This window comes from Polyodon spathula, chromosome 2 (genome assembly GCF_017654505.1).
Source record: "Polyodon spathula isolate WHYD16114869_AA chromosome 2, ASM1765450v1, whole genome shotgun sequence".
NCBI classification, from domain to species: domain Eukaryota; kingdom Metazoa; phylum Chordata; class Actinopteri; order Acipenseriformes; family Polyodontidae; genus Polyodon; species Polyodon spathula.
The window spans coordinates 65,434,942-65,462,426 of NC_054535.1; the positions used below are offsets into that span (position 1 = coordinate 65,434,942).

General features: G+C 36.1%; 1 pseudogene; it reads left to right on the plus strand.

Moving 5' to 3' along the window:
- The first annotated feature begins 1,208 nt into the window (after positions 1–1,208).
- Positions 1,209–27,485, plus strand: part of LOC121299159 — a 72,299-nt pseudogene continuing 46,022 nt past the window's right edge.

The window sequence follows — 27,485 nt, forward strand, 5'->3', positions numbered from 1 at the left end:
CCACACCTCCAAAATGCACAGAGGTCTACTTTAGGCAGGCTAGAGAGGTGTTACCACAGGCCAGGCACAGAGCTGGTGTTAATGCAGTTAATGAACTATCTCCAATATATAATTGCATGAAACTAATAAAATACACTGAAATAAATATATGTTCCTTTTACCCCCTTTCTACCACCTTTCACTGATATGAGGCTGCTATTAGGGGGAGGGTTAACAAGGTATTTTTGACAAGGAAGATATTTGATGTTCATACTTGTAACATATCATACCAGTAGCAAGTTTTGTTGCCTGACCCCATGCATTGCCCAGTTGGAAGCCCAATTAGGGGACCCAAAAGCATGTTATTCAATACCTAGCTATCATAATAATAATAATAATAATAATAATAATAATAATAATAATAATAATGTTTTTAAAAGTATTTAATGCAAAAAGTACATAACAAAAAGTTGTTAGCATACCTCAGTATAGTTATATAGTACTGCACAATGGCAAAACAATGTAGCTTATCTATTGTTCATTAAAACATTTTAGTTAATTAATATGCAAAATAGCTTTACAGCCACATAAAGGCAGGTCTTGACTGAATATGGGACTTTGTTCAAGGTAGCAATTAGCAGTTGTAAATTACAATAATAATAATAATAATAATAATAATAATAATAATATATAATAATAATAATAATAATATAAACTTGTGCTTACTATGTCAATATTACTGCATTTCTATATACTCCTACATTACTGGTAGTTCTAGAGCATTTAATTAATATTGAGAGACATAGCGAGGCTAATTGCTCCACAAGACAATTAGTTACCAGTTCACTTTCACAATACAAATCAACTCTTATTAGATGTGATGCACTGTTGCGCAGAACACATTGAAAATACTTCCCAGGCTTCTAAACGGAGTGCGGCAACGAAAACGCAGGCGATTCGAAGTGACTGAAGCGAAGTGACGCTTTTTACGGTTTCATTCAGGTCTGACTATGACTGCACTGCCTAAAAAAAGGTTTTCAGGTAGATTGATTTAAGTTTTAAATTACAGTGTTTATAGACACCACGGTGTCCCTGAAGACACCTGAAGTTGATGATTGGAGACGGGATAGAAAGTGGGAGGAGCTGGACGTGTTTGTCCAATCCTGTCTGCTATAAGCCTCTCAGCAGCTCTCTCCTTGCTCCTGCAAACAGTGAAAACCACACTTGCATCTGCAGTCAGAGATGTCATGTGAAAACCCACATGCTATTCTTTCAAACTGCCGATCACTATCAAGAAATACAGACTTTTTGTACACAACGCCTGCTGGAATGCTTTCTACCCAGAATGTAACGTCCTTCTGCAACTATTGATGATAACATCCTTCTGCAACTACTTTTGCTGAGGATTCTGTATTTTAATGTTTATGTTTCTATCTTCATGACTGAAGTGAGAAGAGAGTCGCCACCATGCGAGGTAAGGACACAACTGTTTCTGACAGATATAGTATATAGTGAAATATACGTAAACTAAATATACCCGTTTTTACGTAGGCGAGTTTTTAAACCTCTCAGATACATCTAGAGGTATATATATATATTATATATATATATATATATATATATATATATATATATATATATATATATAATACGTAGTGCTAGTACATACCGATGGCTAAATAAGGCTAGGTCGAGTGCAAGTTTATCAGTCTTGCGTCCACAGTAGCACGTGACATACTTTTCTCTGTAGTTTATATATATATATATATATATATATATCCATATATATATATATATATATATATATATATATATATATATATATATATATTTATATACTGATTGCTCTGCTTTTCGTCGTTAAATAGACAATTTATGAGTTTTGCAAAAATTACTGAAGCAGTTTTTTTTGAAGCAGTTTTTTGGGCTTGGGGGGGGGGGGGGGGGGGGCGGCGGCATGAAAATGCAAAACTAAATAAGCTGCGTGAGTAGACATTAAAAATATATTAAGCTTTAAGTGGATTTATCAATAATTTAGCTTTTGGGCTGGAAACAGATAGCCTAAGTAGAAGCAAAGAAATAATCTACAGGGTCTGCCTGTCGTGTTCTACTGACCCACTTCTTTCAGTCATAGCATAACTCCTGAAGATTGTCAGCGCAGCATCAGTGCTGAGACGACAGACAGACGTTAAACCCAAAGCAGTGCATTGCTTTTCCCCTGTGCCCAGTCATGTTGATTGGATCAAACGTTTTTAAAGGTGCTCAATTGGCTTGCTCAGGCCTTATTAAAAAATAACTGCAAAAAACGTCAATGAGCAAAATAAAAAGTCCGATGCTGTAAATAGGGCAAACAAGAAAGACATGCTGAAATATTATTTATAAAATTAAAAATAATTTGGCTATTACAGTTTTTTTTTTTTTTTTTTTTTTTTTTTTTACTTTACACAGACACACACAATAAAAAGTCTACGTTTAGAAAGTCTGTGAAGCAATGTAGGCTACATTGTCAAAACTACAATAAGAATTAGAAATGTAAAAATTTTGTAACTTTTTTGAATATCGCAATATTTGACTTTAACATTTTAAAAAAGAAAATGCAATTATATACTGTAAATTAAAATAACGAAATTGTTCATACCTCGTCATATTTAATAAATCTAGTGCTAATACGTTTTATGTTTCTGAATGAATAAAATCAAATCTTCTCAAGCGGTTGCAGTGATAATGTTTGATTGTGCTTAATCCTTTTTTTTTTTTCATTTTGTTCTACAGTGAAAAAAATTATGTTCAATGTAATAGTTTTAAGAATCTAACAATTTTGGAAGAGAGTAATCTGCGAGTTACATGCTTGGATAATTATAGTGTATACAAATAACGGACATGGCTTATTGAAATCTTATTGTAAGTATAACAAACATTATTTGTGATGTGACGGATTGTTTCATGTTATTTACTAAAACAAATATAAAATAGCATTTTTTCCCCCTGTGGAATAATTGTATAACACCATAAGATTTAGGCTATTATGCTAAAGTGATACTTACTGTCATTTTTAAAACATTGTTTAGCAATGTCTGCATCATCCTGTACGTACTACAATTTCTTAGTAAAGATTCAAATTTGTTTTTGGGATTAAACTTTTTCAGTGCGTTATTTTCAGAAAGTATATTTTGTATTTATTTGTTATTTTAATTACTCAAGAATTATTATTATTATTATTATTATTATTATTATTATTATTATTATTATTATTATTGCTGCTGCTCATTAAATACTTGTAATAATCCCATGTAGAATGTTATTTTTGCGTTCTTAATTGTCATTTCAGAGCGGGTTCGGTCTTTATTGTTTCTGTAATTGTTATAGGTTTTCTAAGGCTTCCATAATTTTGTAACTTTAAAACAGAAAACTTTTTTTTTAGCAGTGCATTTATCTCATTAATAAACGTAGATAGTATTGCATAATCTACTGTTTTTTAGATGCTCATTTAAAAAAATAAATAAAATAACAACATTAAAAGCTGAACATTATCACAGACATTTTGAAGAAAATAATTTTAGTAAGATTATGGTAGATTTAAGAAAGCCCATTAATTATGCTGCTTGCATGTTTATAGCATTAATATCAAGGCATATAAAAGACACACTTCATTGCACCATATGGACTGCATTTAAGCACATAACAATGATGCAAGTCTTTGGGGTCATTCTTAAAGAAATATAGATTATACTGTGAGCAATACCTGTTTTGTGTGGCTATACCATTAATTTGGTTCAACTGAAAAAAACTGTAGTTACAAGTATATTTCAACCCCAAAAATACATGTGCAATTGGAAAACAGGTGTTGCTGCTAAGTTTTTATTGGTAAATCACTGACTGAAAACATACTATATGTGTATGAATATTACACTAAATGCTGTAACCGTGCTAGCATTGTTTGAGATGTGTTTCCTTGCCAAAATGTTACTCTTATAAAACATATGAATGAAAAGAACCAATGTCTTATCTAGGGTTGCCAACTGTCCGGTTTTAGACCAGACGTCCGGTTTTAAGGTGTTTTGTACAGCGTCTGGTCAGATCCACTGATCGGACAGCAAAAGTCTGGTCTGTGCGAATCTTGCTTACTCGCTCTTCATTGCCGTTTGGGTATTTCCATTCTTACTGAGCCACGCCTTTCCAATGCTCCACTGTGTAAACGTTTTTATTTTTATTATCAGTCCGTTAAGTTCAAGAACTACACTGAAATGTATTGTGCGTTATTTTCCCATTCTCTGCTTAATGGGATACGATTACTGAGCCCTTGGATCACTTTGCTCGCATTGCTGGTTTTGTCTGGTTGTGGAAAAATTAAAAGTTGGCAACCCTAGTCTTATCCAATTATAAACTTTCCTGGAGGCAACAACTGTTGCCATACACTGGTACAATAATGTTAGGAGGTGGTACAGTTATATCACAGAAAGGTGTGCAGATGGTGATGCAGAACTGGAATACCATTTCAGCTGCAGGACATTTGCTGTAGTTAAGTAACTGGAAAGCCGTTTACTTGTCTACAAACAAGTCAATTACTTTTGGTCCTGAAGGATCCTTTGTTGAATCAATTCAAGAAGTAAAGGGAAAGCAAGCTTTAAACCACCAGCACTGCGGTAATACCATGCTCAATCCAGTGGAGGCTTCAGTTTGCAGACTTCTGTTTGTTAACACACTGTATGCTGTAGACCGCCAAAGGTAATGTTTGCTTTAATAAGGCAATTTATTATCTGTGCTTGTATACTAATGCAAGTAGAACTGCAAGTAACAGGTTTTAGGAGTGAACATTATGATGTTTAAGAAAATTAAAGGCAAGGTAGTGATGAATGCATTTGAATTGCTTAATGGCAGTAATAAATGGTGTGGTTTGTTGTGGTTAAGCAGCCAGTCAAAGAGAAGAATATATTCATATCAACCCTGTTCATATTAGTGTTCTGTTCGGAGTACTGCTCATAATCTGTGTCATACTAAAATGCCATGTCTTTGTTTTTTATTTTGATAATGTACCAATGTATTTTTAATTATTTTATATATATTATATAATATATATATATACTTTAATATATATATATATATATATATATATATATATATAATATATATATTTGTAACTTTAGAAGGCTCTCCAATATTACTGCACTTTTAAGTGCAGGTTATTGCAGTGGTATTTAAATTAACATTTGTGTAGAAATCAGTGCATTTCATTTTTATATCATAGTCAGTTTAAAAAAACAAAGCAAAAAAAAGTACAAACACTTGAAATCAAATGAATAAGCATTGTAACTGACTAGTACAAACACTTGGAGATTAGTTGTACATGTTTTTTGTTTATATTTTTACTTCAGAGTCTATGTAGAATTACATTTCAGATTGTGTTAATATTCTAAGTTGTACTGAGCAAACATAAGGTGCTATATAATTTCCACCTCCAGCAAGACATAAATGTAATATTTCATTATTTGTCAAATTAATAATAGATATATATATATATATATATATATATATATATATATATATATATATATATATATATATATATATATATATATATATGTGTGTGTGTGTGTGTGTATATTATATATATATATATAGTTTTACCTTTAAATGGAGGAAATACAATATATTTGTATTGTGCAGGCAACCATATGTAGGCAGATTGCCAAAATGGCTTGGAGAAAATTCCCAGGACAATAGACAAATGTAGTACTGTAGCTGTATAGTGATGAAATGAAATCAGTCAATTAAGTTTGACTATGTCTCATAATTTATTCTAGTTTTACCTCATAATTTAGGATTGATTAATGAAAAGTCAACTTTGAAGAAAACCGAATTTAAGTGACTAAAAAAAAACAAAAAAACAATTTTGAATTATAGTTGTAGAAATAGTTTGGATTGGCTCACTTATGGTAGTGCTGTGCTATATAGCATATAACCTCAGGTTTAAAGGGCAGCAAGACAGTACAGATGAAGATTGGGTAAAGTAATAGCAGGGCAATGGGCAGCATTGAGTCTGCCTGCACTGTGTCTGACCTAGACAGGATTCTCCAAAGTTGAGATCCACACTTTACAAGAAAATGAAAAAATCAATTACTGCGTAAGAGCCTATTAGGAATATACATTCACTAAAAATGACTGTAAGTGAAACGTTTTGAAAAAAACTTGTTGTCCAAGGGACAGAATTCTAGAAATATCTACTTGTCCTTAAAAATCTACTTGCACCCTCCTCGTCGCACAAAATACACGCAAACAAGTAGAATATAAATTGTAGGATTTTGGTTTTATTTAACAGTGAACAGATTAAATCGGTTATTAACAGGGGTGGATCTAGCCTTGTAGCTTGACAGGTTCACTAAATTCTTTAAGATACACAAAAGGTTCCCTGTGACCCCACCTCGCCTCAACAAATGCATAACATACTTAAGGAAATGTTCCTTTCAGTGCCAGTTTGGAACAGTTTGCTAGTAAATTAAGATATTAAGAGTACAACTATAATAAGCAATACTTTGGGAGTTATTCAAATATAAAAATAGCTTTTGGTTGTGTTTTTTTCCACACTTTCTCTATCAGCTGAATCCAACTCCTGATGCACAGGAGTTTTACTTTGTTGCATCACAGATACAAAATGATTGCCAACTATTACTGCTGCTTTGTGGAATTCTGATTTTTCTTGATGTTCTTTCAGTTTTGTAACTGCTGAACCCCAGATTTTTAACACCAAATTCTGCAAAGACAAAATAGGTTGTTTTCTTTTGTTTATTTCTATTAGAAAAACAGTGTACAGCATTTTAATGGGGGGAAGGGAGGGATGGGGGGGACGACAACATTATTTTTCTGCAGTACTCGCTCGGAAAAAATATATACATAAATGAATTAATACATAAACACATTACCATGAGATGTATACAATAATAAAATATTGTACAGATAAACTGTAAGCATTTAATTTCTATCATTATAAACATATTTGACAATCTTCATGTTTTAATAGTTTCACAAATCGATGGATTGTGCATGTCCAATAAATCCGTAATATCGTCTTTTATATATATATAGTGTTTAAATCTAAAAAAAAAAAAAAAAAAAAAATGTAAATATGGTAAATGGCAAACTAGGTTAGCAACACTGACATCGGGGAAAAAAAAAAAAAAAAAAAAAAAAATCTTTACATTTTTTTGCCAGGGAAAGTTTGTCTGAAATGCTTCTAAACAGTATTTTTTATTTATTAGTTTTTTTTAAACATCCAAACCCAAGTACTGTACACACTTGACCACAAAGTTGACTCAACATGATTTTTTCTAATCCGCCAGTGCCTTAGCAACTATGGTGTTGTTTTTTTCTGTTGTTGTAAATAATACCTTAAATTTAAAAGTTGAGTGTGTGCATTGCCAGAGGCTCTCTTGGCAGCCATTTCTGGGCTTCTTTGTAACCATAGAAGATCAGCTTTTCCCACAGTAGCCAGTCAGAAGTGATAGGGGTGGGATGTAAACACTTTCTAAAATGTTTGTGTTCAGGTGCTAGACTTCTGTAAATTCAGTTCAGAAACTTGCGTGGCTCTCAAAAAATATACTCAGAGTGTCCAGGGCTCTACGTTTAGATTTTTAAATACTGACCCTTTGGGCCAATGAACTAATGGTTTTTACTGTTTCTAACTGTGTATGGTAACCAAAGAGAGTCCACGTCTCAAAAGAAAGTAGCTAAACTAAGCCTTTTAATATATGTTACTTCAGCCATTTAACATGCACACATTTGTGTGCTTGTCAGAAAATGAATTTGGATATGAATTGCACACCCCTGAAAACTGCATGAAGCTTTGGATGGGTTGTTGCTTAATGATAGCTGGAAAACCTTTCAAGTACTCACTAATGCCTCTTTTCCACTGTAGAACCGAGCCACGCAGGGGCTTTACCGAGCCTTCATGTTGTGGTTAAGGGGAGCCTGGGTTGTTTTTCCACTGCAGAGCCGAGCCAAGCAACTGACATCACACGCATCGAAAGACAGTTGTTATTAATTGTTGTTTGTTGTATTAAGTTTGCAAAAAGATGTGTAAACTAATGGTGTTCAAAAAATGAACAGACCAACGGTGCAGCTGTATCTTGTATTGCTATATTTTGTAAATATATTTAGCAATTTCTTCATAATCCACCAATTGTATTGATTATATTAGCAATAAAACTAAGATTTGTCAAAACACATCCTGTTTAAGAAACTGGGCGAGCACAACAACAGCCGCAGTTGTATGTATGGTACCGGTTTAATTTCTTTTTACTATAATTTTAAGTTAAGAATTAATTTTATTTTATTATTTGTTTTTCTTATATTAATATAATAAAGGTCAAGGATGAGAAATTTGGTAGAATTTTGTGTTTCCGAGTTTGTTAGTTAATTGTACCATACTTGCAGTTTATGCCCATTTGATTCAAATCTCATTTCTGACGCACGACTCCAGATTTTCCTGAACACTTCTATCTGCCCACAGAGAAACTAGAGCCTGCACTCCCTCAGTGTCCCAAGGCTGTACTTTTCTCTCATCACACTTGCTGCCTGCAATGTTGTTTTTCTTTCTGGAGTGTACTGACTGATGCAACGCAATGATGAAAATCTTTAACCCCGCCCCTGGGCCGGCTTGGCTCCGAGCCAGATTCAGATGTCTTGTGAGGCCGGTGTTTCACGTTTTGGTTCTTGCTCGGCTCGATAAATAGCCATTGGAGAACCACCCGTACCTGTACCATACCGATGTGCCAACGGTGAAGAGGTATAAGATCTATTAATACTGGACAGAATGCGACAAGCGAATGTGTAGTACAACACACCACACCACGACAAAAAAAATTAAAAAATTAAAAAATTGATACGAGCCATTCACACTGCCTGTGATGTGACGGGCGACATTGAAGTGGCACTGAAGCAATGTGAAAAAAAAGGATTGCTGACTATTTTTGCGATTTTGTCGTGCAGCAGATAGGGAACTAACCAATAAGAAACAGTTTCCCTTATGCACCTTCAGTAAACAATGGCGGAAGAAAAGGTAATTGTTGCAGTATCAAAATATCTGGAGCTGTTCAATAAAGGACACAAAAATTATAAAGACACTGTAATCAGGGAGAACATCTGGCAGTTCATTTCCAGGAAACTAAATATAGCTGATGTATGTGATTCATTTACCTTTACTGAAATAAGTATTCTGAAAAGCTGTTTTGCATTCTACATTTTTATTAGTTGTACAAAAGGACTGCATTGATGAAAATATTTATGCTGAATAATATTTATTTGAAAGGCATTATACAATGTCTGCTTGCATACCCCAAAGCTGTCAGATGAAAAAATCCTTCACAGTTTGTAGTATGGAAAAGGCCACTTACACTAAATGATTGCAGTGGTAAACTAAAACCTCTGATATTTATGAATAGAGCAAGGTTAGCACAGGCAAGTATTGTGAGCTTCTTCACATTGCTTTGCAAGCATGACTCAAGCCTTCCCTGGTGGGACGAGTCTGCTAGAGAAGTGAGGAAGCAATTTGGTCTCAATACCTAGCCAATCCTTGCCCTCTTTCTGTGTTCAGTGCCAGTTGTGCTGAGTTTATGTTGTGGACTACTGTTTCCTGTTTGCCCCTGTGCTGTATTAGACATGCTTCATAATTTTCCTTTTTAAACTACAATATTACATGTTGTTTAGATTTGGGCTATTTAACAAAAATGAAGGGGAATTTTCAACACAACAATAAAGGGGGGTGGAAAATCCATTTGAAAAAAATAGGAGCACGCTAAAAGAGCAATGTTCTTGTATTGACGGTGTGCTATAGGCATAAAAATCCAACTCGATCTTCTAGAGTAGAAACAAGTACATGTTGAAGCCACAGAAAAGGGTTTTGTTACCGAAAATAACTTTATGACAAAAGCAAAGAATCCCAAAATGATCAAAATGAGGTTATAAATTATACTGTGACCAGTTAACTGCGCTTCATATATTATAGAAATGTGTAGCTAAGGTTTTGAACAGTTTGCATATGTTCTAGTTTTAAATACTTATAGAGTAGTTTTACAAAACCTTATTAAGTAGTTATACAAAACCTCAATGAAATTACTCCCAACAAAGTCTGTTTGGTATTCTGTGCTGTTCCCTAGGTTCAGCTCCTTGTGTGTCTTTGAAAAATGCACCCAGAAGTGCAATTTGTGACTGGAATTCTAAGGGACACATTAATGTGTATGGCTGAGTTGGCTGTGTTGTCTTGCGTTGTATGTTTTCTATCTGCTGAAAAAGATTCTGTGTTATCAGCTGAGCAATAATAAGAAATCTGCTGTGTCAAACTGCAAGCAGTTCTGGCACACCAGCATGTGCCTTTTTGTTTCAAGGACACAACTGCATGTAATTAAAAACATATTTTATACTGCCTACATTTTCATCATATTTAATTTGTTACCTGTTATTATACTGTTATGTGTGTTTTCTATCATGTTTATTGTTATGTATCTTATTGACTATTCCAGCAAAATTATCCCTTTTTAATCACTTTCTGAAGTGTGGTGACTTTAGTAATAACCACTTGAGGTTTGCAGCTGTATTTACTGTATGCCCCACTGCAGTTACTGCAACTGCAAGTTAATAAGTGGAAAATATATTTAAAAACAACAACAACAACAAAAACTGGTTTCAGAGAGGACAGAAAATTTGCTGCCAGTGACAACACTGGCAGCTGCAATTCTGACAGCGTTAAGGCTGGCTCCTCCAGCACAGATAGGAGAAGTGGTACTGTGTACTCCGGCAGTGCAAGTATGCGGGTGGAGGTGGTTTCCCCACCTCTCCTCCGTTTCTGTAGCCAATGGTCTCCTTTTCTTGGGCTCCAGCCCTAGAATTTCTGGCAGCGCAACTGCTCTGCTGGACACAACAAAGCCCCGGGCAATGACAAGCAGACATCCCCGGCGGTGTCGTGCAGACAAACCCCCGGGTGGTGATGTGAAGACATCCCTGGACTGATGTACAGGCATCCCCGGGCGGTGTTGTGCAGACATCCCTGGACAGTGATGTGAAGGCATCCACAGGAGGTATTGTGCAGGCATCCCTGGACAGTGATGTGCAGGCATTCCAGACGGTGACATGCAGACATCCCCATGGGATGGCGAGCAGGTCTCCCTGGGAGACGGTGAGCTAACCTCCCTGGGTAGTCTCCCCCTGGCGGTGGAGGCAGGAGCAACAGTGAGTCTCCCTCTATCACTGGGGACTTGTGCGGCTCTCCCTCGGTTGCGGGAGACTGGTGCGGCTGTCCTTTGGTTGCTAAGGACTGGTGCAGCTCTCTTTTGAGACCTGGTGTAGACGTGCCTACTGCCTGTGGAGGTGAGATAGGCTTCCCCCCCCCCCCCCCCCCCCCCCCCCCCCCCCCCCGATGGGACTGGAGATGGTGGGGCCTCTCCCATATCTGAAGCCAGGTAGTCGAAGACCATGCCCAGCAGTCAGTTCCATATCTTTCTCTACTCCCAGCTGCCCTTCTGTCATGTAATTGGTAGGGATGCGGGGCATTCCGACCATGGCAAAGCTGGCACTGGAGACAGAAGGGTATCTCCCTGTGGCGCTGGACGCTTGGGCTCCTCCCTCATGTGCTAGACCCTCTGGCTCTCCCCTCGTGGATGCTGAAGCTTGCACCGGCTTCTTTGCCTTATTTCAAGGATGGCCACTCCTCCCCTTACTCTTTGGGGCTGACAGTTGTTCCTCTTAGCCATAAAGTTGTTCCAGCTTAGCAATAAATTAATCAACCTGGAGAAGGTCACATTCTGCACGAGTTTAGCCTGGAATGGGAATTTTAACCCCACCCATGCTGTAAAATAATTAACAACAAAAAAACGTGTTTTAAAACACCAAACCATACATTTAAATAATACAACAAATACAAATAGAAAATAATATATATACACACAGGGGCGGGGTCTACCCTGTCACAATGATCCTCCCAGAAGAGTGTTGATGATGCAGTAAGAGTTATATGTTAGTACAGGTAAATAAAATGTGTAACTGAGAAATGTTTGTTTAGAGCAGTGATTCTCAAAGTAATTCGTGGGCATAAACTTATCTTACTTGAACAACAGTTGAAACAAGGCTATCCCTGTAGTGATGCAGAATGTTGCGAGTTTTGCAGATATTTTGATCATCCGATGAATCGAAACACTATAGGCTACTTAAACTTTACGTTTTGACATTTGAACGATGATATACTGTAACTCTTCTACTATATGGCTTTCGTAGACTGTTGCGACTTTTGTCGTACTATTTAATTACATGATTAAATAAGAGATCTTATGTACTTGTAGATTTTTTTTTCTTCCGTCTTAACAATACTAAACATTATATGTTAAGAACTTTTGGTGTAATTGTAACATACAATATTTACGTGATACACCAAGGTGTCCACTACGTCATCGTAAAAGAAAATAGATTGCAACATTTTATGTAGCTTTTTCTCACTAATGGTATTTTAGTTTTAATGAAACATAAATCATATCGGAACTCTTTGTCTAACTAACGGTAACATACATGACGTAAACTAGATTTGCGTACATAATTGTATGACTCCATATGATTATTTTTTATTATTTAGTAAACTGAAAACGTAATCCATAATCGATTTAACACGGTAACTGTATATCTGGAAATTGTACTCTTCCATTTGTCAAAATGAAACATTAAGATTACGCTTAGGCATGTAATTAAGATATACTGTAATAATAAATAATTTGTATTAAAAAAAAAAAATATTTGGAATACCAAGGTCAAGATGATACTTGACTTTTGCGCTTAATATCCATAAATTTGTTAATTTAAGACTGCAACCTGCGATGTGGAGAGAAAAGGTATACGTAGACATAAAGGTGACCCGTCTTGTTATTGTACATGTTCAAGTGACAGGTTTTGATCATTTCGGACAACCATAACTGTCTCCAGACATGCGTTGCTCTGCAGTTGAACTGAATTGTATTTAAATGCCAAATCAATCGTCATTTTACTTGTTTTATTGGCCAACGGAGTGATAAAAATTTACCGCATGACAAAGTATGGGATTGGAGAGTTAACACATGTAAACAGACACACAATTATGTATTCTTGACTGTGCGTTTCTAAAGGCTGTTGGAATGACACGAGGTCTGATCACACGGCAATTAGTTACCGTACTCCTGCGTGTTACCGTTCCAACATAAGGGACATTGACGGTGTTTACATGTACAAGTCATGACATGTTTTCCTCACAGTTCTGTTTGCAATACTTTTCAGGAAATGCGTTGCCATATGCGGTTCCTACAAAATGCAGTATCGCAAATAGTTTTGTACAATTTAAATTTACGAAAATGTAGGAAAAGAACGACTCTGAATATCGTGAGGAGAGCTTCATGTGTTGCCATGAAGATAAAAATATTTAACAAGAGAAATGAATTGAATGTGTTGTCGCTCACATTCATGAATTACGCCATGCATTAGCTAATTGTTTGTCTGGTTACCTTTCAAACACACACACATACAAAATTATTAAAAAATATAATTTCTACAAGTTTTACTAATTAGAATTTAGATGTGTGTGTGTGTGTGTGTGTTTTATTTCACTGGTTTGTTTATTTTAAAGATGTTCAAACTTGATAGAACCGCCTTATACAATTGCAAACTTTTGAATATAACACAATATTCTTTTTTTTATGTAATACCAAGATTATATTCTGTGCTGCGGCATATGATCAACAAAAAATATGACCAGGATGCTGTGGGCAAAAACTGTTATTGTTTGTGATAGGTTTACGACGCCGTTAGTTGGGGTTACAAACTGCTCAATCTGGACGACAATAACAAACACTATCCAAATGTTACTTAAATAAGAAGTGTGTCGTAGCTTTGGTTTGAGGCATTACTGTTTGTGTTCACATGAAGTTCGTAAGATCGAAACACAAACTGTTAACCTGTCAGAGGACCATTCGCCTTGTTATAGACAATTGCAGGGTTATGTAAAATCCACCACTGATTTAGAAACGTCCCAATGACATTTAAAAGGATGCAGACCTACCGCTGGATAAACTCTCCCTGTGGCAAAGTGCCCACCCCTGTGTGTATTTTGTGTTGTATGTTGTGTGTTAATGTTGTTGTATAGTCATTGGTACAAATATAAATTGGTTGTGTGTTCGGTGAGTGGAGAACGGGATGTGGAGACAGAGGTAATAATAAAATAATAACATAAAGTAAATCATAAATTCAGCTCACCGTGTTTGTCTGTGTAGTTCGTTTTTGTTTATCTTTTTGTTTTGGCTGCCAGTGCCATGTCCTGTTTTTTGTCCTGTTTTATTTTGTAATAATAAAATGCGCAGCAGCGCATCCATTTATCATTTCCTCTCCCAGTACTGTGTGTTTCTTCTGGTCTGACGTCCCCACTACAGCCGTCTTTGTCACAGTCCCACTACAGTCACCCAATCCACAATGAAAAAACTCTTTTAAATGTACTAAAGTCTACATGTGATGCACTACGTGTCGACATTCTATGATCTCTCAGAGAAGTTCCAGTTATAGGTAATATTCAGTATTAAAGTCTTAATTTTGTGTTTTAAAAACCATACACAAAAAAATTGGTCAAACAGGAAATTCATTTTATACGTGTGGTGGTAGGTTAAATCTAGGTCACACCACCATCCATTCAGATCAGGCTGAACTGTAAGTCTTTCCGACTTGATGTACAACTAAGACGTCATTGTCAATATACAATCAATGTAAATAAATTGTACAAATTGAGAAACAAACAGAGCAGTGATCTCGTAACTAACTCAAAGTAATTTTGGCACGGGCATAAATTGATCTTACATGGCTGTTTGTGGGCACGCTGACTATTGCATAGGTTCTTATCTTAAACACTGCCTTCCCGCGACACGTGTGTGTGTGTGTGTGTGTGTGTGTGTGTGTGTGTGTGTGTGTGTGTGTGGTAGGGGTTTCCAGAAGTATTCACCCCCAGCATTTTTCACATTTTGTTGGCAACTGAGCGTATTCCACAACGCTTTGAAATTAGACTTTACGTGTAGAATCTACGCAAACTACTCCAAATTGATAAAGTTAAAAAATGCATATAGAATATAAATAAGCAACATTTACAGAGAAAAACAGATTCATCTCAGTTGCATAAGTAGTCAACCCCTTTGCTACTGCAGCCCTAAATCAGCTCAGGTGCAAATGATATGTTTGAAATGTCACAGAATTGGCGAAATGGTTTCTGCTTGTGTGTACTCAAAGTGGATTAACTTGTAGATAATTTCCCTCAGGTACATAAAGCCTTTCACACTGCAACTCACATAGTGATCCAACAAAGCAACCATGAAGACCAGGTACTTTTGAAACAAATCAAGGATAAAGTGGTAGAGAGTCACAGAGCAGGAGAAGGGTACAAGAAAATTTCAAAGTCGCTTATTATCCCTCTCAGCACAGTCCATCATTAAGAAGTGAAAGGTGCATCATACCACCCGGACACTACCCAGATCAGGTCGCCCTCCCAAACTGAGCAGCCGGGCAAGCAGGAAACTGGTTCGGGATGTCACTCTGAAGCCAACAGTGACCTTGAGAGATCTGCAAAGTTCTGTGTCTGAGATGGAAGTTAGTGTTCACACATCAACAATAAGCCAGTCCCTACACAAAGCTGGCCTGTATGGACAGGAGGCAAAGAAGCCATGGCTCAAAAAGCCTCATCGCAAAGCATGTAGATGATACTGCAGACATGTGGAAAAAGGTTTTATGATCAGACGAGACAAAAATTGAACTTTTCGGTCCAAATTCCAAGCGTTACATCTGGTTCAGGCTCAACACTGCACATCACCCAGTCGACACCATCCCAACTGTCAAGCATCTCTTCAGCAGGGACTGGGAAGCTTGTCAGGATAGAGGGGGGAATGGATGGCGCAAAGTACAGGCGAGTCCTTGAGGAAAGCCTGTTTGAGATTGGCGAGACTTGAAGATTGCAGTTCATTGACAATCCCCAACAAACTTATCGGAACTGGAGCAATTTCCATGTGAAGAATGGGCAAAAATTTCACCATCATACTGTGCAAAGCTAGTAGAGACCTATCCAAAAAGTCTCATAGTAGTAATTGCTGCAAAAGGTACTTCTATCAAGTACACAACACAATTGGTTCCTGAAAGTCGCATTGTAAGTCGAAGCACATTTTCCCGTAGGAACAATGTTATAAATTGGGGTTACATTCCTGACTCTATAGCCAGATAATATAGTTTTACAAAAATGACCCGTTATAATGTACTCATACAAATATTCATTTAAATCTTTACACTCAACCCGATGATTACGCATATGTTACTCAGACACCTACCTGGCTTGTTTAAAAGTACAGACTCGAGGCTTTCCAATGACGTATTCAGTGTGTGTATGTGGTACTAGCAGGAAATATGATCGCCTGAAGTTATGCCCCTCACCATGTGACAGAGTTCACAGTTTAGGTTTTATTTTGAGTCAGTTGCTCTTATCAGACATTAACAGCAGAAAAAAAGCAGTTAATGCAAAAAAAAAAAAGGTCGTCCACGACAGGTACTGCAGTTCAGACACCGAACATGAGCATCTGACGCATAGTTCAGGTCTCGCCATGTCGTAAATGCCGTATCGGTCAAAGCAGGGTAATAATGCAAAATATCGTATAGTTGACGCAGGGTAATAATGCAAAAGTCGTAAGTGCAGTGGATCGTAAGTTGAAGCGTCGTAAGTTGAGGATCGCCTGCACCAACAAAATGTGAAAGCTTTGCAGGGGGGTGAATACTTCACTGTGTGTGTGTGTGCATGTATGTGTTTATGTGTGTGTGTGTGTGCATGTGTGTGTATATGTATGTGTGTGTTTGTGTGAGAGAATTAAATTGTAAATACTGAAATGTATTATTTTTCTCAATAACGGTCGGTGAAATTCAGCGCTTACCCAGCATATTAACACCCCACCTCTGCTCACGAATGATTGGACAGATGTCAGATCTTTCACTTTCCCACTGGCTACTCACTTGCGTTCAATTTTCATGCAGAATACCGTGAATGCCTCTGCTTGCTTATGATTGGACAGCTGCATAAAACTTGGCAGATATTTGACTCTCCTATTGGTTAAACTTACTGTCAGTACCTGCAACTGAAAAAGACACAGTTTATGTCCCACACAGCTAACTTATGATTGAGATACCGCAGAGAAAATGCAGATATTCAATTGGTTGATCGTATCGCAGAGGCCTTTCAGGACGTGTGACGCTTTTGTTGATAAAGGTGTTTAAAGCTTTATTTATTATCTCACGCTGTGACCTGCTAGAAATGTGTCCATGACCCACAATTTAAGAATAGCTGCTGCGGGCACGATGACTTTGCTTTGCGGGCACAAATTTTCCCCCGGGCACAAATTTTCCCACGGGCACCACTTTGAGGACCACTGGTTTAGAGTATCAAAGGGATTTTAAAACACTGAATTTAATTCTTTCCTTCTTTCTTTCTGGTGTACTGCACTGAGCATTCTATCTCAGAAACTCCCATGAGGCTATGAGCTATGCAATCCTTGTACAGAAATATCAAGCTGATAGACAGCGATAAATCCATTAAATTTGCATCTGTTCTCACTTGTAAAGGGAAATGACTTACGCCAGGTTGTAAATTACAGGTTTAGCCCCTTAGAGAAAGGCAACGATACAGGCAAATGTCTTACAACAACCACTCATGGAACTAAAGTGACTTTTATAATCCTTACAGAATCAGTTTAATGAAATACTGTATGTGTCAGTGTGGTCCTTCTATACTAGTGGGAGGCCTATTCCGTTGATCTGAACAATATTGTTAAGTTTATTAAATAGATTCAAATGCTAGTTTAATGGATTGTCAGATGTTTGCAATAACTCTGAGCAGTTCTAGGCTCCATTGCTCCAACACCTACAGTGCCGAGAATAAGTATTTGGCCCCTGTCTGATTTTCTGCATTTTTTCATATTTTTGACACTGAATGTTATCAGATCTTCAACCAAAATCTAATATTAGATAAAAGGGACCCTGAGTGAACAAATCATTTTGATACTTATTTAATTTATTTATTAAAGAAAATAAATTTATTTATTAAATTCAATGTGAAAAATGTGAAAAAATGCAGAAAATCAGACAGTGGGCAAATACTTTTTCACGGCACTGTATTTTGTCTGCCACTATCAATAAACCCCATTACATTTAAAATAGTTGTTGTAGCTAACAAAATAATTCCATACATCTTATGTGTTGCACATGTTACAGCAAACATGTATTTTCATTTTAAAACATGTTAAGTACATGTTGCTATACCGGGTTAAAGAAATTGTTCACTTTTCACTAGATTATTCTGCCTTAGCAGTGAATTTTGGGTCAAAGAATGTGACTGTCTGCAAACCGTGTCAGTCATTACGGAAAGAAGCTGGTTGATTAATGACAGGAAAGGAAGGTGAAGGAGAAGGGACCATTTCAGTCTCCTGGTGACAAAAGTGAAGCACTGCGTGAGAGTAAGACTTGGAAACCTTTAACCTAGTGGAATACCAAATATCATATTTTGAAATAAATGTACATGTTCACTAAACATGAACAGTTAATCCTGGTATAAAAGGTAAAGTTACCAAAATTAAATAAACATTGAATTTATAAGGACTGAGCTCTTTGTACTCTGCATTTCACACAACTATTGCAGCTAGTTCAAGCTCAAGTGCAGGAACTGGTTGAATCTTTAACGAGCCTAGGGTCCTGTAACGGGTGTTGTGTTACGTGTGTGGGTATACGCTGATTGACAGGAGAGACACAGAGGTTGTATTTGCATCTCCACTCAAGCATTTATTTACACTCTTTACAATTTCAAATGCAGTTGTGGTAGGTGGCTGCCAGCAATGGGGAGGACATACACAAACACAGTATATATGAACTTAATGAATACAAAAAGGCAAAACAAAACACAGTGGAATAAACCCAGCTAAAAATTAAACTGCCAAACAACGGCTCAGTGCTGCTCCCACTAAAAGGGAGGTCCCGCTGCAGGAACCTCCCTGACACACACTAATGTACAATGGGGTTGGATTAAGTAAAGCTTTGTTTTGCCTAACTCAGCTGCCGTTCTTTTAATTAGCAGCAATAGTGCTGCTTACTGTATTGCAAGCAGCATCAATTACTTGCACACAAAAAACGCTATTTAAATTATAAAAACATGATTACTGTTCTATAGAATATATTTTTAAACTACATATGAATGTTTGTTTTATTCCATTCATAAGGATTGCCTGTAAGAATAGGATTTTCAATCAAATATAAACTAGTAGCTAAGATGATGTCACTAGTAAATTATGCAAATTAGTACCATCAAAGGTGCAAACTTTCATTCGGTAATGTGTTCTGAACCTTCTAAGGTCAAAATGTGCCCTTCCTTACATCCTTACTGCACCTGGACTTGAACTAGGTAGGGAGGGAATTTTAACTTCCTGACCTGCCCTATCTACCACAAACTTGATTTTCAAATTAAACACTTTATTTCTAAACCAAACAAAGCCACCTTATTTCAACTGCTGGTCCTCAGCCCTGCCACAGGTCTTTACCTCTGAATCAAATTTTCTGTGTTGTTAATAATGGTATTGGTATTCAGCGATTTGGTCATTGTAACTCAGAAAAACCGACACTATATATAATTAATACATATACAGTACATGCAGTTATTTTGTGAATCTGATTTCATAAACTATGTATTGTATAAATGAAATAGCAAATTGTTTTTAATCTTGCAGCATTCATGGTGTGCAATTTTGTTTTTACATGATTTGGACACCAATGCTAAATTAATCATCATTCCTTATGTACTTTGCTGAATCTTTTAACTCTAAAGTTAAAGGAACTAACACAGTGGTTTCTAACTCTGTCCAATTAAAAGGAAAAGTCTTAAATTTGCTCACATGCTTGCTGCTGAGTAGTCTACTGCTAAGTTTTAATAGGAATAATCCCCTGTCTACCCAAAGTGCGAGAGTGCATCGCAAAGCTGAATGCTGCCAGAGCTCTTACATAACACTGAAATCGGATCTCGTGCGCTGTTTATTCTGCCCTGTAGCAGTTGCCATATATTTTGCTGGCTGAGACTGGTCACATGAGCATATGACTGTAAATCTTCTGTTTCCCTTTTCTTAGTGCACAGTGTGGCTCTTTGTACTGTAAATGACTCACTCCAGTGTCAGAGGTTGGCTCAGTGCACTGAGGCAACATTTCATCCTCTCAAAAATCTACAGCATTTTTGCCCTCATTCATTGAGGTTTTATATGTAATGTTCATTCATGAATAAAAGAAAAAGCTGCAGCTTCCTGGTATGAAATCACTTCCTTTGCCATAGCTCAGTAACAAACCAACAGATGATAGGAAGTGACTGTGTACCAGGAAGGAACAGTTTGATTCTTTATTTCTGTAGCATTGTAATAGTAAATCTTAGAGTAAAAAAAGCATGGTTACAACCAAAAGATCTTCATCAAAAGAAAAGGGAAACAAGTGATAATGTTTCTAGAGAAAAAAGGCAGTAAGAAAATTCATTTGAATCCCTTTGCTAGCACTTGTTGTTAACACCACTAAATGTAATAAAACATACAGTGACATGATGTTGTCAGTGCAGTAGGTGTACTGTACACTTTTTGTTGGTTATGGTCATGTCTGTGTTTGTACGGAAAATATCTCAATGTGAAAAGATTCAAGGCCCACAAGGAGAGGGCTGTTGTTTTTGCCATGCAATTCTATTGAAAGTAATTTTCAAACCAAACATGAAACACTACTGTTAAATTCATAAGAAATTTAATGATAACAAAAAAGCAAAAGCCCTGCATCATACAAATATTATGAAGGATAGAGAAAATACATCGTTTGTCAATATATTAATTCCAGTAAGTGAACACAGATTTATAGAGACAACTTGTGTTCATCCCAGTGGTAATAAATGCTCTCAAAATATAAAATTTGTTTAGGGAAATTGTTAGAATGCATTACAATTAGGACTGTCAATTAAAAATTTTGATCCGTTAATTTATGGGCATTAGTTGATTAATCTGTGGACATTTTTAATAAAGGTAACGATCTTATAGCGGCTGTCCTGCATGTAATACTAAAAAAAAATAGGAATTTGGTCTTTTAAAAGCATTTTTATTATTATTGTAATTTTAGTAACACATTTTCATAGAACAATCTTTCTGTCGAGCCACTGTCAGTTCCATACCTGGCTTTTTGTACTTCTGCAACTAGCAGAACCGGAGGCACCGAAGGGATTAAGCTGTTCTACATCTTGTTAGAGGTACCCGAGAATACAGTGGCTATTGACAAGTGATTGCTTAACATGCTGTCATAGTCAGAAATCAGAGAAAGTAATCCAACATAATTGCCTCTATTTGAGGAATTGGTGCCTTCATCGTGCTCTCTGAATGCCAGTTCTTGCTTGCCAAGGTAAACGACAGAATCAACCAAGCGTATAAGAACCTCACAATGATTTTTCTTACTTGCTCATTGTGATGTATTGTATCCCTACACTTCTGCTTCTCAATCCAAGTTTGTCCAAAAGTTTTGAGTGTAACAGTGGCTCGCAAGTGACTTTAGGAACGCTCATGTTTTTGTGTGGACCTCGATAGACAGCCTACATTGCTGTAGCCAGTGCTGTTCCATATCACCTTATCTGTACTGGACAAAAGACCAGCAGTATACTTTTTTTAAGTGACAGCTACCAGTAAGCCGTGGATACCTTTCATAATTGGAGTTTTGGAAGTGGCTAGTATACCCCTTCCCTTTGTGTCGGTTTTGGTATTTCTGGTGTATACTTCCATTTTTTTCTGAGAAAGTTGTTTGATGACATTTTTTTTTTTAATTTGTAAAAAGCAGTTTGAAACATTAGTTTGACGTTCTCAATATAATTCTCAGTAATTGTCTCTATAATAAGCACTGTTGTACGAAATTCAGCTATTCTTACACGCTTACCCTAGCATATGTATGTCCCGCCTCTGCTCACTAATGGTTGGACAGCTGCAAAACCAGGGCAAATCTTGGACTTTCCCATTGGTTAAACTCCCAATTGTGTATTGCCTCTGCTCACTCATGATTTCACACCTTTATAGTAAGGTGCAGATCTTTGACTCTCCCATTGGTTAAACCTACTAAACACTTTCAACTGTCCTGCCTCTGCTCACTTATGATTGGACTGCCATGGAGAAAATGCAGATCTTTTATTGGTTGATTTTACTTTATATAAAAAAATAAAAGTCTTCACGATTAAATTGTTAAAAAAAAAATGTGATCAACGCTTTAGTTGATTAATCGGTCCGATTAATCTGTTAATCGGAGCAGCCCTAATTATTACTTAGTGCTGGGACAAATATCCAAATATTCTAACAAAAATCAGATGTTCGCATTCACCATAAATTTCAAAAATACCTTACACTTATTTATCCGTCTCACCAAAATATGCGCAAAAGTGGCAAATGAAAAACAGCTCTGTGTGATATGTGAGATATATAAATATATACACACACACAGTGCCTTGCAAAAATATTCAGACCCCTGACCAATTCTTTCATATTACTGAATTAAAAATGGTACATTGAAATTTCATTCTGTTTGATATTTTTTTTTTTTTATTTTAACGTTTTAGACAGCAAAAAAAAAAAAAAAAAAAATTGCCTGCACACATATGCTGATCTTTATAGAAAGCCACCTGGGATCAGAAATACGTTGTGCTGCTTTACAGCGAGCCAGAATCTCATGGGACAGAAAACAGGCAAGCACCAAGCGCGTCATTGTGAAATGCCACGCTTAAACAGTGCCCAACTTCCTGAAAATGTTGTGCAGTGATTTTTATATAGACTATATATATATAAAATATATATATATATATATATATATATATATATATATATATATATATATATATATATATATATATAGATATATATATATATATATATATATATATATATACACACACACACAATATATATATACATATGGTGGCTTGTGAAAGTATTGACCCCCCTTGGCATTTTTTCTATTTTGTTGCCTTACAACTTGGAATTAAAATAGATTTTTATTTGGATTTCGTGTAATGGACATACACAAAATAGTCTAAATTGGTGAAGTGAAATGAAAAAAATAACTTGTTTCAAAAAATTCTAAAAAATAAATAACGGAAAAGTGGTGCGTGCATATGTATTCACCCCCTTTGCTATTAAGCCTCTAAATAAGATCTGGTGCAACCAATTACCTTCAGAAGTCACATAATTAGTTAAATAAAGTCCACCTGTGTGCAATCTAAGTGTCACATGATCTGTCACATGATCTCAGTATATACCTACACCTGTTCTGAAAGGCCCCGGAGTCTGCAACACCACTAAGCAAGGGGCACCACCAAGCAAGCGGCAGTACTGATCAGGGTTGGGTTATAAAAAAATATCAGAAACTTTGAACATCCCATGGAGCACCATTAAAGCCATTATTAAAAAATGGAAAGAATATGGTACCACAACAAACCTGGCAAGAGAGGGGCGCCCACCAAAACTCACGGACCAGGCAAGGAGGGCATTAATCAAAGAGGCAACAAATAGACCAAAGATAACCCTGAAGGAGCTGCAAAGCTCCACAGCGGAGATTGGAGTATCTGTCCATAGGACCACTTTAAGCCGTACACTCCACAGAGCTGGGCTTTACGGAAGAGTGGCCAGAAAAAAGCCATTGCTTAAAGAAAAAAAATAAGCAAACACGTTTGGTGTTCACCAGAAGGCATGTGGGAGACTCCCCAAACATATGGAAGAAGGTACTCTGGTCAGATGAGACTAAAATTGAGCTTTTTGGCCATCAAGGAAAACGCTATGTCTGGCGCAAACCCAACACCTCTCATCACCCTGAGAACACCATCCCCACAGTGAAGCATGGTGGTGGCAGCATCATGCTGTGGGGATGTTTTTCATCGGCAGGGACTGGGAAACTGGTCAGAGTTGAAGGAATGATGAATGGCACTAAAAACAGGGAAATTCTTGAGGGAAACCTGTTTCAGTCTTCCAGAGATTTGAGACTGGGATGGAGGTTCACCTTCCAGCAGGACAATGACCCTAAGCATACTGCTAAAGCAACACTCGATTGGTTTCAGGGGAGACATTTAAATGTCTTGGAATGGCCTAGTCAAAGCCCAGACCTCAATCCAATTGAGAATCTGTGGTATGACTTAAAGATTGCTGTATACCAGCGGAACCTATCCAACTTGAAGGAGCTGGAGCAGTTTTGCCTTGAAGAATGAGCAAAAATCCCAGTGCCAAGCTTATAGATACATACCCCAAGAGACTTCCAGTTGTAATTGCTGTAAAAGGTAGCTCTACAAAGTATTGACTTTGGGGGGGAGGGTGAATAGTTATGCACACTCAAGTTTTCAGTTTTTTTGTCTTATTTCTTGTTTGTTTCACAATAAAAAATATTTTGTATCTTCAAAGTGGTAGGCATGTTGTATAAATCCAATGATATAAACCCCCAAAAAATCAATTTTAATTCCAGGTTGTAAGGCAACAAAATAGGAAAAATACCAAGGGGGTCAATACTTTCGCAAGCCAGTGTATGTATATGTATGTATATATATATATATATATATATATATATATATATATATATATATATATATATATATATATATATATATATATATATATATATATATATATATATATATATATATATATATATATATATATATATATATATATATATATATATATATATATATATATATATATATAATATATATATATATATATATATATATATATATATATATATATATATATATATATATATATATATATATATATATATATATATATATATATATATATATATATGTATGTATGACACTGTATATTTTGTGTTATGTGACATATAAAACAACTCTGAAAAAACACACCTTACATTATTTGTTTTTGTTTTTAAACTCAAAAAAAAAAATTTGATGTTTTTCCGTGTTCATGTTTTTACTTACAAAAAAACGAAATCGATGGCCACTGTTACCGTGACAAACCACTTTCAATGCCGAATGCCAAGGGTTGAAAAAAAGAAAAAAATTAATAAAATGCGGTGTCAACTTTATGTAATATTTATTTCGGGAATAAACAAAACAACTTTTAACTTGATCTGCTATTTGGCATCCTTTGTTTTGTAGTTAATTCACTGGAGTAATGTAAGCCCTACACAACTTGTTCTTTACTCCTGGGTTATTTTTTCAATTTTAACGTGTTACATATTGTAACGTCTTGCTGTAAAATAAAGGCACACACACACAGGGGCCACGCCCCCTGCCCCTGCTGTCTCTGCCTGCGTTCAGAGCATTATAATGGCTTTTATTACTTTTTGAAAAACAAACGAATATCCGAAAGAATAAATCAATTATGAGCGAATATCCGAACATGAAAAGCCTGTGTGCGTCCCAGTACTAATACATATGCAATGCAAATGACTGCTGCTGTTAGAACTTGTTAACATAGTCCATTATGAGTCTCATCTATAAAACCTCTCTGTACAACTGAACCTGATGTTTTTTGTTCACCATCTGGTGAGTACTTTGCACTTGCTAGGATACAGTAATACTGTACTACTGTATTGTAAACACTGGAGACTCACAGTTAAATAATCTAAGTGCCATGCTGTATTATGCCATATTTGAGTTAATGTTGCAAGGGTACATGTATCTGGAGCACCAATTAAGTGATTACTATTATACGGTGTTCTAGTAGAAAAACAGCAGAACTAAGAACTGTGTGCATATGATTAGGCAGACTGGGGGTCAGGAACTGACTTTCAGTCTTCCCCACATGTAGCTCATTTGGATGATGCATCAAAGCTGCTACATTGTTAGTTAGATGATTATTTTTGATATTGATCTTTATTAACTAGTGCAGTGGTTAGGGTTAGGGTTTGGGTTATTAGAGTTTGGGTATTAGAGTTTGGTGATATTTACCTGTCAGAACTAGTGCAGTGATTCCTAGTTCTTGTTCGCGATAAACTGTTTTTTTTTGTTTGTTTGTTTTATTTTATTTTAATAACATGTATGGAGTGAATACTTATCTGATTGCTTTTACTATGACAGTACTGAGTAAACCCATGTTTCGTAATCTGTATACCTCATAAGTCTAAATCTTTGGGTATTTTGTTTTAATCTGTAGTCAGACCATCCATATTTTCAAACATAGATCCTCTTCTTTTTAATGTATGTTTCAAAACCAGCGTTATGCCGTTTGAGTCAAACAGGTATTAATCAGACAGTTTACATAAGTTTAGTAAGTAAGTTTGGTATTTTAAAGATGTTCAGCATTACTGGGATTAGTTTGTTTTTAGATGTCATTCCCACAGTTGCATCGTACTGTTCAAACAGATTTTGTGTGAGCATAAACAAGAACTGAAATTGCCTCTGGTAAAACCTAGACATGGCAGATGATGATTTTGTTTTTTTTTGTTTTTTTTTTTTGCATTTGTTATGCAAGAATAAGTTTCTGCTGCCACAAATGGTTATTTATAAATTCAGGATATTGTTCACTGAGACAAGTCTGATTTTCTGTGATTATTTTAATAATGAAAACAAGCATGGCTGTATAAAAAAATTAAACCTGTCACCATATACTGCTGTGATACTTTCAATAACCTATGCAAAAGAGCGTCCTTAAAGTTTCAATACAACTGGATTAGAGGCTCTCTCTCTCTCTCAAATTCAAATTGGATTTGTTGGCATGACAATAGAAATAATTGTGTTGCCAAAGCACATACATGGCATAGACAACTAAAATACATAAAAACAAACTATATATATAATATATATAATCTACAGTGCCGAGAAAAAGCTTGTGAACCCCAGTGATAATTAAGGAAATTCCATAGTTTTACCATGATAGCCTTCTTGAATCAAAACCAGTCTTTTCTTAAATATCCTATAGGGTTTGTATTAACCAATTCCATGTCTTTTGAAGCAAAATGGTAAATGAAATAGACAAAAACAATGAGCAATTAAGATTCAGGGTATGTGAAAAAGTAAGTGAACCCCTGGTTTTATCAGCTCAATTAATGGGATAATTAGAATCAGGTGTTTAAATAATTAGTTAGATCTTCAGGGGTGAGTTTGGGAGGCCCCACCCTATATAAAGATCCGAAACTTTGTGAGTTTGGTCTTCATCATACAGGTGTGTGAAAACATGTCATGCCACGATTAAAAGAAATCTCCTAAGGACCTTAGAAAAACAGTTATTGATGCTCATTAGTCTAGAAAGGGTTACAAAACAATTTCTTAGGATTTGGGGCTCCACCAATCCACTGTCAGTCAAACTGGAAAATTATCAAGGAAGTCAGAAAGAACCCCAGAGTAACATCCAAGGATCTGCAGGCCACTCTCGCCTTGGCTAATGTGAGTGTTCATAACTCAACAGAAAAAGACTGAACAAGAATGGTGTTCATGGAAGGATAGCCAGGAGGAA